Source organism: Symphalangus syndactylus, chromosome 10 (assembly GCF_028878055.3).
Source record: "Symphalangus syndactylus isolate Jambi chromosome 10, NHGRI_mSymSyn1-v2.1_pri, whole genome shotgun sequence".
In the NCBI taxonomy this organism is placed as follows: domain Eukaryota; kingdom Metazoa; phylum Chordata; class Mammalia; order Primates; family Hylobatidae; genus Symphalangus; species Symphalangus syndactylus.
Window position 1 is genome coordinate 105475710 of NC_072432.2, and position 17372 is coordinate 105493081.

Sequence of the window (17372 nt, forward strand, 5' to 3'; positions counted from 1 at the left end):
ATCACCAGAGGGAGAAACTGCAATACAACTCTCCTAGTAATTGATAGCTTCAGCAGATAAAAAAAGTCAGTAAAGATAAAAAGATTTGAATAGCATAATTAACTTTTAGATGTATAGAACATATATAGAATATTGAATACAATAATTAGTGAAATATTAACTCTGAAAACTGACTAAGCTATAAAGAAAACCTCAATAAATTGCAAAGGACTGATATACCAACATTCCCTTACAATGCAATATTAGAAATATATTTTTAAAAGGTAACTAGAATGCACAAATAAAATGTGAGTTAGACTTTATACATATATATATAATCTATACTGTATACATATATAAAATAGTATAGTATTCAGCTTAAAAAAAGAAAACTCTGAGGCCAGGAGCGGTGGCTCATGCCTGTAATCCCAGCACTTTGGGAGGCTGAGGTGGGCGGATCACAAGGTCAGGAGATCGAGACCACCTGGCTAACACGGTGAAACCCCGTCTCTACTAAAAATACAAAAAATTAGCCAGGCACAGTGGCAAGTGACTGTAATCCCAGCTACTTGGGAGGCTGAGGCAGGAGAATGGCGTGAACCTGGGAGGCAGAGTTTGCAGTGAGCCGAGATCGCACCACTGCACTCCATCCTGGGCGATAGAGCGAGACTCCATCTCAAAAAAAAAAAAAAAGAAAGAAAAAGAAAAAAAATGAAAACTCTGCCACTTGTGACAACATGGATGAACATGAACATGGAGGGCATTATGTTAAGTGAATAGGCCAGGCACAGAAAGACAAACGGCATATGATCTTCCTTACAGGCATATCACAGGGATGTTGCAGGTCCAGTTTCAGACTACCATAATAAAGTGAATATCACAATAAAGTGAGTCACACAGATTTTCTGGTTCCCCAGTACCTATAAAAGTTATGTTTACATTACTGTAGTCTATTAAGTGTGCAATAACATGTCTAAAAAATGTACATACCTTAATTAAAAATAATTTATTGCTAAAAATGCTAATGATCATCTGAGCCTTCAGTGAGTTGTAATCTTTTTGCTGGTAGAGGATCTTTGATGTTGATGACTGCTGACTGATCAGGGTGGTGGCTGAAGTTTGGGGTGGCTGTGGCAATTTCTTAAACGATGAAGTCTGCCACATTTTACCTACAGAACTTCTTTCAAAATTGGAGTCAATACTCTCAAACCCTGCTGCTGCTGCTGCTGCTGCATCAACTAAGTTTATGTAATATTTTAAATCCTTTGTTGTCATTTCAATAATGTTCACAGTACCTTCACCAGGGTAGATTCCATCTCAAGAAACCACTTTCTTTGCTCATCTATAAGAAGCAACTCTTCATTCCTTCAAGTTTTATCATGAGATTGCAGAAATTCAGTCATATGTTCAGCCTCTACTTTTAATTCCAGTTTTCCTGCTATTTCCACTACATCTGCAGTGACCTCCTCCACTGAAGTCTTAAACCCTTCCAAGTCATCCATGAGGATTGGAATCAACTTCTTACAATCTCCTGTTAATGTTGATATTTTGACCTCTTCCCATAAATCATGAATGTTCTTAATGGCATCTAGAATGCTGAATCCTTTCCAGAAGGATTTCAATTTACTTTGCTCAGATCCATCAGAAGAATCACTATCCATGGCAATTATAGCATTATGAAATGAATTTCTTAAATAATAAGACTTGAAAGTTGAAATTATTCCTTGATCCAAGAGCTGCAGAATGAATGTTGCATTAGCAGACATGAAAACAACAAGAATCTCCTTGTACATCCCCCTCAGAGCTCTTGGGTGACCATGTGTGTTGTCAATGAGCAATAATATTTTGAAAGGAATCTTCTTTTTCTGAGCAGTGAGTCTCCACAGTGGGGTTAAGATGTTCAGTAAACCATGCTATAAACTGCTGTGTTGTCATCTAGGCTATGTTGTTCCATTTATAAAGCACAGGCGATAATAGTTTAGCATCATTCTTAAGGATCTTAGAACTTTTAGAATGGTACATGAGTATTGGCTTCAACTTAAAGTCATCAGCTGCATTAGCCGCTAACAAGAGAGTCACCCTGCCCTGTGAAGCACTGAAGCCAAGCATTGACTTCTATTCTCTAGCTATGAAAGTCCTAGATGGCATCTTTTTCCAACAGAAGCCTGTTTCATCTACATTGAAAATTTGTTGCTTAGTGTTTAACGATCTTAGCTGGATCTTCTGGATAACTTGCTGCAGCTTCTCCATGAGCACTTGCTGCTTCACTTGGTACTTTTATGTTATGGAGATGGCTTCTTTCCTCTTACCTAATGAACCAACCTCTGCTAGCTTTCCATTTTTCTTCTGCAGCTTCTTTGCCACTCTCAGCCTTCAGAGAGTTGAAAAGAGTTAGTACCTTACTCTGTATTAGGCTTTGGCTTAAGGGAATGTTGTGACTGATTTAATCTCTCTATATATTATCTATCTATCTATCTTCTATATATTCTCACTCTCTCTATATATATCTGGACCACTAAAACTTTCTCCCTATCAGCAGTAAGGCTGTTTTGCTTTCTTATCATTCATGTGTTAACTGGAGTAGGACTTTTAATTTCCTTCAAGGACTTTTGCTTTGCATTCCTAACTTGTCTTGCTGATGCAAGAGGCCTAGCTTTTGTTTTGGCCTCTAGGCTTTCAACAAGGCTTCCTACACTTAGAGGCCATTTTAGGGTTATTAATTGGCCGAATTTAATAATGTTGTGTCTCAGGGAATAGGGAGGCCCAGTGAGAGGGATAGAAGTAGAACAGTTGGTTGGTGGCGTAGTCAGAACACACATAACATTTATCAATTTGCTGTCTTCTATGGGCATGGTTCACGGTGCCCCAAAACAATTACAGTAGTAACATCAAAGATTACTGATCACCATACTAGATATAATAAAATTTAAAAGTTTGAAATATTGTATTACCAAAATGTGACACAGAGACATGAATTAAACACATGCTGTTGGAAATATGGTGTTGATAGACTCGCTCAATGCAGGGTTGCCATAAACCTTCAATTTATAAAAATTGCAAAACACAATAAAGTGAAGCATAATAAAATAAGGTGTGCTTGTACTAATTTTGTAAACTTTGAGAAATGTGTCTTGAATAATAATTTCATCTTCAAATGAGGAGGCAGCAGCTGCTGTATAATGCTGAAACAACCCCTTCAGGAAACATTCAATCTTAAGTGCAATTGCCTTCCCTTTTTAGTTTTAAATGGAGAAGTTTCTATACAAAGCTGTTTACATAAATATTCAGCTGTTTACCTCTGCACACAAGGTAGAAAAGCAGAAACCTGATGATAATTCAGGAACACTAAACAGACACCAGCTCAAAAATGATGAAAAATTTAGGGAAAGACTCAACTATCTACATTAGCCTAATCCATTGGTATTTCATAAGTAATTTCTTTTTAGCAGTAGAGTGTCATAAATTTTCAGATGATTTTCTTGAAAAGTATAAGTTATGTCAGTTAAGTCATAATGGATAGATTATATTCCATTTTAATGCCAATATGCTCCCTTGGTCAGAAGAGAAAGGCCCAGAGATGCATCTGGTTTGGGCACCAGCATATTACCTGCAATCTTGTTTATCTGTGTAGCAGTCTATATTTTCCAATAGTGGCCACTGCAAGACTCTGAGAAACTTTTCACTTCCCTATCAAGAGATGGCATCTATTTCTACTCCCATGGAACCTAAGTGGCCTTTGTAACTGCTTCAGTTTAATAGAACATAGTGGAGTGATGCTGTCTGATTTCCTAAGGTAGATCATGAAAGGTTCCTGCTTTTCTTTCTCTTGGGTCATGTGCTGAGCAGTGAACTGGTACAGAAGTCTGTCTACCCTGAAGCTATCATGCTGGAGAGACCACAAACAGAGATACCTGAGGAGCCCAGCTGTTCTGTCTTCCCAGCTAGGCTCCAGACATGTAAGTGGGCTAGCTTCAGATGATTCTAACCCCCAGCCTCTAGGCCAACCCAGCTGATGCTGAGGCGAGCAAAGATGAGTTGTCCCTGCTGAGCCCTGGCCAGATTGCAGATTCATGAGTCAAATATACATGGTTGTTGCTGACATTAAGTTTTGGAGTGGTTTGTTATGCAGCACCAATTAACTGGAACAGGAGGGACATTGAATGCAAATGTCATCCCTTCATCTACCCAAAGAATAAAAGACAGAACCACAAGCCCAAACAGCAGGGTTTCTTAAAAACCAAAATGATGGCACTGTATTTTACCCAAAAAGTGCAAGCACCACTTCTGAAAGTTAAATTTGACTTAGGATTCACACACCTTTTGCCACTCATCAACAATGCTGATTAGTGGATATGTATGTAAATGTATTATTTGCAAAAAAAATCCTTTAATATCTTTGCTTTTAATCTTCAAAAGATCGCTGATGCAGGTTAACAGCCTCTGCTTGTTAACAAAATTTACTCAATTACCGTATCCACCTTTCATTTTAGGCTGTAATTTATGTTGGTGCCGACAGAGTGATATCAAGTGTCCTCAAATTCAGTGGAAACAAAATGAAATCACTGGGCTCTACATATTATCAGCTATTGACTATTAGTGGAAAGAAATCAGATTTTAGAGCTAAGTAAAATCCCTGATCACTTACTGTGTAGCCCTAGACAAGCTACACAACTTTTATTGATCTGTAAAATGGAAATAATACCTATCTATTCACAGGGTGGTTACAGAATTAAATGAGCCACTATATAGAAAATACTTAGCATGCCCGGTATATAATAGACAATCAACAAGTTTCCTTTCCTTGGCACTCTTGGCCTTTTTCATTGAATGAAAGGCTAAAGGAGAATGAAAGTCCCTAGGTTTGCCCCAGCTAAAAGAAGCCTTCCCAAGAAAGTCAGGCTCTGCTCCCTGTCCGTGAGTGATGCTCCAACACTTGAAAGTGGGCCTCCCACCAGAGCAGCTACTGGGGCCCTCTCTGGGTTTGTTTATTGTAGTTATTGTTTTAATGGAAAATATTTGAGCAAATTTAACTCTGCATCCCAGCTACTGCTTTTTCTTTTGTTACCATGCATTTTCACCATCAAAGAACTAATTTAGTGTTTTTTTTTTTTTTTTTTTTTTTTTTTTTGGGTGGGGGTGTTGGTGGGTGCGGAATCTTGCTGTGTCACCCAGGCTGGAGTGCAGTGGTGCGATCTCAGCTCACTGCAGCCCCTGTCTCCCAGATTGAAGCGATTCTTGTGCCTCAGCCTCCTGAATAGCTAGGATTACAGGTGCACAACAGCACACCCGATTAATTTTTGTATATTTGGTAGATGGGGTTTCACCATGTTGGCCAGGCTGTTCTCGAACTCCTGGCCTCAAGTGACCCACCCACCTCAGCCTCCCAAAGTGCTGGAATTACAGGCGTGAGCCACTGTGCCCAGCCTGTTTTGTTTTAAATAGGAGGTCATTGGGGACTTTATGCCAGAGAGGTATCTGACCTGAATTACTGGCCAGCTATATTAAGGAGGCAAAAAATTAACAGGTAACCTATGGATTTTACATGTTTGGCCAACAACCTCAATTTATGAGCAGACAAAATGACATTATGGGAAGAACAGAGAATCAGCTATCCCTCTGGGTATTTTTATTTGTTTCAAGTTTAACTTCTAAGTGAACAACGAAGCTTCCTGAAGTAGACAGAGCATGACGGAGAACCAGAGACCAGCCTCACACTTGCTGTGGGATCTTAGGAAGTAACTTTGCAGGCCTTTGTTTCTTCACCCAAGAAACCCTGGGAATTAGAGTAGATGATCAAACTATGGGATGACCAAAAGGCCTTAAGATCATCTAGTCTAATGTTCTCACTTGACAGGTGAGAAGTGAGGCCAAGAACAATTCAATGGCTTTCTTGATGTCACAGTCCTTGCAGCCAAGAGACTTGGGACTGGCATCCAAGGTTTACAGGCAATAAAGATCCTCTTTCCACGAAGGGTTAGCTGTCTCTAAAATGATTTGATTCTGATGGTAATGAGGAAGGAGCACAATATGCACTTCTATTCAGGTTAATTTAAAGTGATTCGACAGGTCAAATATTTATTACCTAATTTCCAAGCTAACTTTCTTGCTAAGGGAGGACTTGGAATTGTCTTGAACAAGGGCCCATTCTTAGGTCATCATTCTCCAGACCTGAAAAAGCAATGTAAGTGCTTTTCACTTGATATATTCAAAACAGAGTGGATGAATTTTATCAGTGATGTCCCTTGCAGGTGCCAGGCACCCAACAGAAAATGACAGACTTCTGTTCTCTTTAACCTATGAGTGATAGAGTTACTGTTATACTATGTGCCAACCAAGTTTCAGACCCAAGCAAGGTGTGGGGCAAAACTTCTGGCAAGGCCAAGTCTTTATCCATCCACCTGATATTTCTTAATTCTTCCTCTTTAGGAAACAGATAAGTTCTTTAAGGTTCACAGGTCTGATTCACCACAGAGTGATTATATTAAAGAATCCTGATTTGCCCAAAGCAAGATACCTACCTAGGTGAACAGGAAGTAAAGTTTCTCGGCCCAGCCACTCTAGAAATCTGGAGCAAGGGGCAAAGGAAATGTTTCTTATTCAAATTAACATCAACAACATTGACCTTGATATACATGATCTTAATTAAGAAATAAACTGGAATTTAAACATTTGAATGCTGCACTAAGGTATCATAGAAATTAAGGCCAAATGTGGAAATTGAAACAATGAGAAAGATAAAGGGGGTCTATAACCAGGAAATACACTGATGTAATGGAAATGAGCCAGCCTGGAGTGGAGGACAAGGGGAGCCTGAGGGAGGCAGACTGTCAAGGTTGGCATGATTTTATCTGTTGGGGAGACAATGGGGGTGTATCTAGGAACAAGGGTGGAGATAGTGTGGTCCACCAGACAGATAACTCCTTGCCAGGCAGGTTCTAACATAGCCTGAATGGAAACTTCCTTTTAAGAACGTCAACTCTTTGTCTGTGGTTCCACACTTATGAAATAAGATTCTCTTCCCATCTGAGTTCTCACACAGGTCTTCCAATCTGAGACATATGGGAGTGAAGGAAAAGGCTAGAGAAAGCAGTCCTTTCTGTGCTGTCCAACATGGCAGCCACTCCACAGGTGGTTACTGAGTGCTTAAAACGTGGCTAGTGCGAATAAGAAACCGAATCTTATTTTAAATTTTATTTAATTTTAATTAAAGTTAAATTTAAATTTTATTTAATTTTAATTAAAGTTAAATTTAAATTTAGAAATGGACACTGATGCAGTTACTGGACAACTGATATGCATGTTTGGAATGACTTTGATATGTGAATCTACTTTTTCTACTGTAAGTTTTAATCTAAGTACAGATCAAGTATTGTCCATGAAACTTCAGTGTCCCAATTGAGATGTGCTGTAAGCGTAAAAATATGCTTACAGCACATCTCAATAGGATTTTCAAGACTTTGTATTTTAAAAATGCAAAATATCTCATTAATAGTTATATTAATTATAGTCAGCCCTCCATATCAATGGGTTCTACATATGCAACTGCCCAGTATTTTTAAATAAATACAACAAAAAATAATACAGATAATACGGCACAACAATTATTTACATAGCATTTACATTGTATTAGGTATTTTAAGTAATCTAAAGATGATTTAAAATATATGGGAGGATGTGTACAGGTTATATACAAATATTTCATTTTATATAAGGGACTTGGGCATCCACAGATTTCGGTACCTGTAGGGAGTCCTGGAACCAATCCTCCATGGATACCAAGGGACAACTGTACATGTTGAAATAATATCTTGAATATATTAAGCAACATAAAATATATTGTTAAAATTAATTTCATGCTCCCTTTTATTTTTTAATGTGGCCACTAGAAAATTTAAAATTACATATAAAGCTCATACTTGAGGTTTATATTACATTTTTATTGGACAATGCTACTCTAGATTCTGGAGGGTCTAGATAAGACCACCACTTTTTTTTTTTTGGGGGACAAAGTCTCACTCTGTTGCCCAGGCTGGAATGCAGTGGCGCTATCTCGGCTCACTGCAACCTCTGCCTCCCAAGTTCAAATGATTCTCCTGCCTCAGCCTCCAGAGTAGCTGGGACTACAGGCGCCTGCCACCATGCCTGGCTAATTTTTGTATTTTTTTAGTAGAGACGGGGTTTAACCATATTGGTCAGGCTGGTCTCGAACTCCTGACCTCGTGGTCTGCCCACCTTGGCCTCCCAAAGTGCTGGGATTATAGGCGTGAGCCACCGCACCTGGCCAGAACATCATTTTCTTTAACAAAAGATTATAGTAGTATATACTTGGGCTTCTTTGTCAAAATCACACTAGGGTTCACCATGTGAAAAGCCCAAGGATAGTCTTTCTTATTAGATTATTCTCTCCCAGTAAATTAAAATTTGGCATTTGGTTTACAAATTTGCCTCAGATTAGTTAACTGATGTCAGTCAGCCAGCATATGGTCAGTTGTAAAGTAAAAATGACATTGGTGTTCCAGATCAAAGGAACTGATAGAGGGAGACAGCCCTGAAACAAAACGGTGACTATAATTCAAATATTTGAGACTAAATATCACATCCCTTTAGTCTTCTTTTACATGACCGCAAAAATAAACCACATAAAAAGGAAAGAAACAGCAATATATAATCCTAACATATGCATTCTGAAGAAGATACTATTTTAAATACCCTCTGAACATAAATCAAATATATGGCAAATGATAAATTTATATATACACTTCATATGCACAAGTAAAACTTTATCCGTTAAAGAAATGTTCCTTAAGATTGTGATCTAAAAGAAAACATTTGTTCTAAACCATACTGACTGACTGATAATTAAGCCTGTCATTATCATAGCATGTACCCTAAGATCTGATACTACCCCCACCCACCCCCCAAATTGTATTCAAATGAGAGCAGCATCCACGCTTACACCATTTAAATGAGATAGGTGATAGCTCTATCACCTCTTATTTTCGGAGCTGGATAACCAATTAATCAGAAAAGTTAAATAGCACATTCAAGGTTCAACATTGGCTAAAAGCCACTTATTTCCACTCAGACCCTCAGCTGTCATTCTGGAAGCTGCCACCAGATGCACAGGGTGTTTGTTAATGAGGCAGTAAAGCCCACATCAGAGGGTCTCTTCAAGGTCCAAGGTTTCACACAATTTGGTCAACTGTGCTTTTTTCCCCATAAATCAGAACTTGATAAAAACTATTATTCATGAACAAATATTTAATTGCTACCTTAAGAGCTAAAATAAAGACATACTCTGACATAATATTTACATAAATACAAAATACCTACCTTCAAATTAAGTATCTCTTCCCACTAAATTGCCCTATTTTAAATCTCCATCTAATTCATTTCAGAGCCTAGTTGGAATTCTCCCTGAGTTAATTCGGGATTGTAAATTCTCCAAGTCTCAGATCTTCAGAGTAGCATAAGAGCTCCCCATATAATTTTCCTGAGTTAATCTGCTCTTTATTTTCCCCACATGTTTAGCTTCACGTGGCATCTAGGGTCTCATCTGCTCCTGCCTCTGCACGGCTTGCCTCCGCTCTACTGCCCACTCTGGGTTCCCATTCCTGAGCAGAAAGAACCGTAGATGCTGCCGTCTTGCTCTCCCCACTCTGTGGTCTTGTTCCAATCAGGGAAACATTCCTATGGCAACCAACACACACCACCATCTCACTCCCCTTCTCTGAAAGTTCCCTATTTGCCTGGCAGACGTTTGGCAAGGATGCTGAATTACTTTAACTTGCCTAGCAACTACTAGCCTGTTCCAGCCCCTCTAAAAGGGGTTGGCTTTTTGTCACTTATCTTTTAAAACACACTCAGGGGCTGGCTGGCTGGCTGTGGAAAGGGCAGCTGCCAAGTCAGCCTCATTGGCCTGGAACACACACAGCAGTTGGGCAAACTGGAGCCTCTTCTTGCCCCAGGGTGAAAAAATGTCCACAGGCTTGAGGCAATGGCACGAGTAGACAGCTCTGAGGGTCCCACCCTGGGCTAACTCCAGGGGAATTTTAATTCTAGGAGAACCTCAAATCTCCTTCACCTTCAGCTATAAGAAAAGTAAAATTACCAGTAGCTGCCTCCACTCAGAATACCAGGTTTATCCCATTTTGTCATGTACTTCAGACCTTCTGGTTTTTATTTAACAGGCTGGAAACCAGCTGTTTTAACTTACAGATTGTAGTTTATTCATTTAGGTTATTTTGGTATCAGGAAACAACACGGTCCCAAATGACTGATGCTGCTTTCCATATTTTCTTCCCCTCAGTGAATTCTAAAGAATACTTGAAGTATCTATAATCTAATCTGGGTACCCTAAGATGAAATACTTCTTCTAATAATCCATATAGGTGGAGAAGCTTGAACAATGAATAAACAGTTTATTGAGCTCTTGGCTTGCTCTGCTGATAGGATTCCATGCTTGCCTCGTGCCCTTTCAGAACAGAAGCCAACAGTGGGCGCTTTCTCCTAAAAGCAACCAGTGAGATAATCAAGTCAGGTCCTGGAGAAAAACTAAAGCTACTAGATAGGCATTTCTACTCCTACCTGCAGCCAACTTTCTTCCAAAATGAAAGCAAGGCCACTGTTGCAGAAGCAGAGAGTTGCCAATTTAGGCCGACAACAGAACTGAAAGTTGACATGGGTGGACACTATCTTTTATGGACAACTATTTCCTGCTGGTAGGGTGCAAAAGACCCACTTTTCTATCTTTGCAACCTTTGAATTTCTTCTAAAAAGAGGCTTCTTATTCACTTCCATGGCTCTTCAAGAACAAAGACAATTTTTTATTGCCATTTCCTATTTCAGTGATGACACACAGTAAGTGCTCAGTAAGCATTTGCTGAAATGAACCTTAAATACAGCAGCAATAGAATGTCAAAATAAGATACTATTTTCACTTATTGTTATTTACAAACTAAAATTTTTGTCATATTCAGTGTTGACAAGGGTGTGGAGAAACACGACATTCTTCTACACTGTTGATGGAAGTATAAATTAGGGCAGCCATTTTGGAGGACAATTTGCCAATATTTAGTGATGCTAAAAATGGACACCCTCTTTTACCAGTAATTCACTTGCTTTGAATGTATCCTACAAATATACTTACAAAAATGCAAAAAGATATATACAAGAATATTTATTGCAGTATCGTTTGCAACAAGATAAAACTGGAAAAACGTAAATGTTGATAAACAGAAGGTAAGCTAAATTATGGCAAACCAATGCAATGGAATACAATATAGCCATTAAAAATGAAATGGATTTATATATGCTGATGTGAACAGATGTCTAAGGTATATTGCTAACATATCCACGACAGAATCCATATATGTATCCGTACATACACATATAAGCATAGATGTGTGTTATATGTGTATAGGTATTTATGTATATGTGTATGTGTGCTTGTATGCAAATAGAACATTAGGTCATTTTTGGTAGAATTTGCAGAGACTTAACAGTGGTTACCTTTAAGGAATTATATTTAGGATTGAGACAATAGGAAGGAAGACTTTTATTTCCACCTTATAGCATCTTAAAATGTTGACCAATTTTTTTTTTTTTTTTTTTTTTTTTTTTGATACGGAGTCTCACTCTGTCGCCCAGGCTGGAGTGCAGTGGCACGATCTCGGCTCACTGCAAGCTCTGCCTCCCGGGTTCAGGCCATTCTCCTGCCTCAGCCTCCCGAGTAGCTGGGACTACAGGCACCTGCAACCACACCCAGCTAATTTTTTGTATTTTTAGTAGAGATGGGGTTTCACCGTGTTAGCCAGGACGGTCTCGACCTCCTGACCTCATGATCCACCCGCCTCAGCCTCCCAAAGTGCTGGGATTACAGGCATGAGCCACCGCGCTTGGCCAATGTTGACCAATTTTTAATACAAGGAATGTTCTACTCGTATTTTAAAAACATGTTAATAATTCATAATTGCCTTTGTATTATTAGATTTTCCAAAAAAATAAAAAGATAGCAGGTTATTTTTACCATTCAGGTATCCCTGTGTAACTAATACAGGGGTCTTTAAAACGATCCACAGCTCTAGCAGCAAGCAAGAAACTACAGAAATGAAAACAGCAGGTCAAATAAATTGTTTATGAAGTTTATACTTTTAATGTGTTAGACATTAGTACCTCAAAAACTTTATTAAAAATTAGAAATCATATTAGGGCTACATAAATTAAGATTAAAAATTGTGCAAATCCAAATACACATTGAATTATACAAAAAACATATTCCTAATGCTTGAGTCATCATTTTTTTGGAGGTAGAGGGAAAAGAGAAGTAACTCCTGCTGCTAAATTAGAAACCATAAGCCCCAGAAGCACTGTACATATATAACAAGAATTAAAAAACTGGATCCAAGAATTCTAACTGATGTTTAATCAAAGAAAAATACAGAAAGCTGCAAATGTGTCTTTCCAGGGGCTGATTTAACCTACAGAGAGGGACAACCGAAGAGAAACTTCTCTTCTTCACTGGCAACTCAATAACAAGAACATGGAAACCATGGTATAAAATTTTTTTCAGCTTACGAAGGTTAGAAAGAACACTCCATTAAAAAAATAGAGCATTGCCCTTCATTTCCACATATCCCCAGCTTCCCAAATATTCCTCCTTTTTTCTTACAAACTCGAGAGAAAAAATTTCCCTTGGTACTCATTATAAAACCCCAGAATGCTCTTGACATTGCCATTTTAACTGTCTATTGTTCTCCTAACTCCAGGAAATCTCTGAAAGCCAGACATAATGACTGTTGTGACGATTTTCAGTAACAAGTGAAGTTTCCTGTCAAAAGAAGTGCTCTCTCCATTTTCATCATATGTAAAACAAGATGCTTCCATGAACACCTTCATAGACAGATGAGCTTCTCTGAGACCCTGAAAATGTACTACAAAGGATGAAAGAACGAATCAAAATGACAGATAAATGTGTGGGAGTTTTTCCCTTTTAGTTACAGCAAACTGAGATTTATTTCCCAATTAGTACTGATTCTTTTGTCAGAGATCTGGCTTTTTGCTCTAGAGCTGTCAAGAGCATATTCTAGATATTGATTCAACACAGGAGCAAAAAATAAATTAGGAGTTGGTGTTTATTTGGAATGCTCTAGATCCTAGACTAAATGGACTGGCTATGAAACATGTTCTATTATAACACTCCTCCATTAACTGCTTCAGGTCCCCATGATTCCAAATCTCCCATTTAGATTGAGAGGCCCTCATCTTTAGTACAGATCTACTGGCCAGACCAGCAAAAGAAAGGCAGCTTGTTTCTGAGGGAAGAGTCTAAGATCAGGATTCAGAAGTCCTGGGTTCAAGCACTGTACAGTCCTTAACCTGCAGAGCTGATGAAAGCAGAGACTCACCTTCATCTGTCTCACTTCTATGAGAGCAAATGGGGAGGGATGTATCAGATCAAATGAGATAACATATTGATACAGTTCACAAATATGGGATGCCAAAAAGACCTTATCATTAACAAGAGCAAGAGTTTGCCTTTTTGAAATTGTGTTACACAAATATATCCTTGTGTGACTCAGTTTTCTTACCTGTAAAATGGGAATAATAAAAACATTCATTTCATAGATGCTCTTAGATGCATGCATCCATGCTTTTTATCATTTGCTCTATCTGTACTATCTATGCTAGGCACTCTTAGAAGAGCTCTTAGAAGAGTGCCTCGCATAGATAAATAATAAAAATATTAGCTGTTACCTTTGGTACAAACCTACTTTATTTACTTAGAAGTGTAGATCCGTAGTACCGCAGATATTCAAAATGTGACAGAAGTATAACAGTGAAAAATCAGATACAAACATAAAGAGGGATGAGCTACATCCAGAGCATCTGCTTTGTTGTAATAGTGGTCTAGTTAGGCATAAAGCAACAACCATAGGAGGATGGCTGGGAAAGGATTTGAACCAGGCACACAGCAACCCAAGGTACAGTAAGAAGCAAAGACTAGAATGTATCAATCTCACTTTTAAAGGTTAAGGGGCTTGAACGCTAAATGTGAAATGTACAGAGGCACAGACTTCCTCTGATCTCTAGGTCTGGCTGATCCATAGTAGGTGTCCCTCAAACTATTTGAAAAATGAGTGGATAGATGGGTTGAACACACTGCTTTCAATACGATCTTCTTGCAGAGTTCCTATTATAATACAGACTGCTTGATATTAAAAGGTGTCTACACGAAAGGCAAAGGAAAACCCAAAAGATGTGCACTCATGCCTTAATTCATTAAATACTCAGTATTCACTATATCTCAAGCATGGTACAGAAGTTTATGAATAAAGTCTAGTTTATGCAATTACAGAAATCTAAAGTTTTTAGAAGAAGTTGGACTCTATCTTGGGCTGGAATCTAGTCATAGTGGAAATAACTAATTACATTCCTCCCTAGTTGGTTTCTTATGGGCAGCTCTTCTCTAAGTACAAACCTTAGTGATGCTATTTATGTGTCAGGACACTTTAATCTTAAGAAACTAAAGGAAAATAGAAAATCTTTTTCAAAAGGTTGTAATTGTACCAGATGATATGCAAGAGATTTGGGGGCACGTAATTAATTATAATAATGCCTTACAACAAATTTATACTGATGGAAGGAAGATGTGTGACAATATTGAATTATGGGCGAGTTTTTTTAAAATGGAGTTTTATTAGAGTTCAAATTAAATGCTAATAAAACATCACCAAGAAGAAATCCTCCTAGGACTACTTTAATGATTAGAATCACTCATAATCAGTAGATAGTTAGGATGCAAATAGATGCAAGTAAGGCATTTGAAAATGGCCCTTCCTCTCAAGCAGGCTAAATGTTTCCTAGCAAACTTATTTACACTATTCATTTGCTCTGTGGTTCCTTTCTTCATAGATAAAACAAAGTAAACTTCAGACTTACCCTGGAGAAATTAAGAACTCTGAATTAATGAGGTACAAATGAACGTCATTATTGAAGAGAGAATCAGGGTTCTGTCAGATGACTGCAGCCAGCTACATCTGGATTTATTTTTAAATGAGTGTTTATACTCCAGTGTTCATCCAAGTTCTAATGAGAGGCTCTGTCTTTGCATACAAAGCAGGAAAAAAACTGCTGAATGAAGTCAGTGTGCTGAATGGAATCGGAGAGTGGGTGGAGGGGAGTGCCTACTCTTTTTTTCCCTCTTTTTTTTTTTTTAGCTGTTACTTCTCTTTCTCCTCCTATCTGGTATTCTTTGATACACTCTGACAGCTTGTTCAAACTGAGGAGCCTAAGAAGGATCCACCTGACAACCTAGACTCAGGAAAAGCATACGTGAAAATGCCGTTTCCAGCCACTGTATGATCATCAGTCCTCGGAGAATGGTGCTAGTACATTTCTAAAGTACTTCAGAGGCTGCAAAAAATGTTAACAAACATTACCTCATTTGATACAACCACCTGTGGCATAGGAAAGGCAGGTGTCTTCATTTTACAGGTAAGAGAGGTTAATGACGTGATCAAGTCCACGCTATTAGAAAAAGAGCCCAGCATCAAGTCCAACCTTCTTACTATTGGTCTGTGGCGATGTTCCCACACTACACTTCCTAAGTAAATAATCTTACATCTTTTTACACACCCCCTATGGTAAACTGAAACCCCCTGACATCTGATTCACTTATGTCTGTGGGAAGCAGAGCCCCGGGCAGGAGAACCACCAGTGGTTCAGCCCACAGCCTCACTGTGATTTCACAAAGGACTTAGTAGCTTCTGGGACAGCGATTTTTCAGGTGTCAAGTGCAGTTTTAAATGCATCTGCTTCTCCACTGGGGAAAAACACAATCTGGTAACGATACCTAAGGTAAATCACCTGTACTAAATTTTTATGTCTTAGTAAATTTTGGATCTTCACTGGGGGCAGGTGTGGCTAGGCTTGTAAGGATAAATGAGAGGCAACTGAAGAGTATTTTGCAAACACAAAACTTAAGACAAATGCTTAAACTACCTCCCAAACTTTGAATGTTATCTTTCCCTTCTTCTTGGAAAGAATAATTCCATAAGTAATACATTAACATGAAGGAGATTATTTTTTCAATGAACACACGGCAAAAATCTGATAAGACTATTAATATCAGTCTAGGTTTGGGGAACTCTCAGGACTGGAAAATCTTAAGATGATTTTAAGACTATTACCATTGAGTAGTTTCCACACCTGGATGGGCATAGAAATCCCAAAGGAGGGCCCCAGAAACCAGACAACCTACAGTAAGTACTCTGCCAGTCCCCAGAAGTCAGAGAACCTAGTGTAAGTACTCTACCACTCCTAGAAATCAGAGAACCTAGAGTTAGTACTCTACCAACTCCAAAACCAGACAACCTAATAGAATGAGTACTCAGAAGCCTGTTAAGTCCATGCTATTCCTCCCCCCAAAAAGGCCTCATAATAGATTCTAAAGGAGAACAGTCTTAAAACAGCTTCCCCCCTCTCTGGACACCTACAGAATATTGTGGATTGGAGAGCTGCAAACCTTACCCAGGTGCTGATTACTCCAAAAGGCAACTGGGACTGTCCAAGAGAAACAGCAGCCAGCAACGGGGGCTTCACGGACATTTTGAGAATAGTGACTGACACCTCTGATTTTTTTTCCAAACCCGGTGCACCCAATCCAACCTCAAAAATCTTCATTTAACATTTATTGTGTGCAAGACATTGGTGGCTCCCGTCTTCTTACTTTGTATTTAGAGTAAAACATGACAACTTTGCCACAAGCAAGCAAACAGAGACCTCTTAGCAGAAGTGAACCTCACACCTTAGCAGAAGTGAACCTGTTGAGAAGGCTATCATGAGGAAGAACCTGCCGGGTCAGCAGTGATTACCATGGCAACAACAGTCAATGGCACTCTAATTTTCAGCTCCTAGTGCAATGATCTGAGGTCTGAGTCTCCCTTGGGAGGTTTCTGTTGGCTTTTATAAGAAGCCTAGATAGACTTGTTGCTTCCATTGGGCAGTTCTGGCAGAAAGGAACGTACTCTTTATTAAAGGTTGTTCACAGTCCAGATACAAAACAGAGAATAAAGATTCTGAACTCTATTACTCACTGATTGACTTGCTTTTGAGCAGTCATCAGAAACTGTTCAGCTCTAGCCTATTAAAAGCCACTAGATCACTCACATGGGATGGTTTCCTGGTACATGAGATCAAGTTTCAACCTCACTTGTTCCATTGAGAACTAATATTTGTTTGATGCTGTATATTCTATTTTTAGAGTAAACTATCAGCCTATGAAATGGTCTGAATACACTAAAACGATTTCAGCATACCAAGTCAAAATATGTACTGTTTGAATTAAATGCAGATAAATCAGGCCGGGTGCGGCAGCTCATACCTGTAATCCC

The 17372-nt window shown here is 38.7% G+C and overlaps 1 protein-coding gene across 5 annotated transcripts in view; it reads right to left on the reverse strand.

Annotated features, from left to right (window-relative positions):
- The window catches only part of TMEM108 (transmembrane protein 108), a 373007-nt gene that overhangs the window by 271471 nt on the left and 84164 nt on the right, over positions 1-17372 (reverse strand). The window contains exon 1 of one of the 5 annotated variants that reach the window (XM_055295395.2): positions 9313-10448. The exons of the other annotated variants lie outside the window; for them this stretch is intronic. The gene's annotated coding sequence lies outside the window, so the exon portion shown is untranslated. Of the gene's footprint in view, positions 1-9312; positions 10449-17372 lie in introns of those variants that run through there. 5 annotated transcript variants of the gene reach the window in all.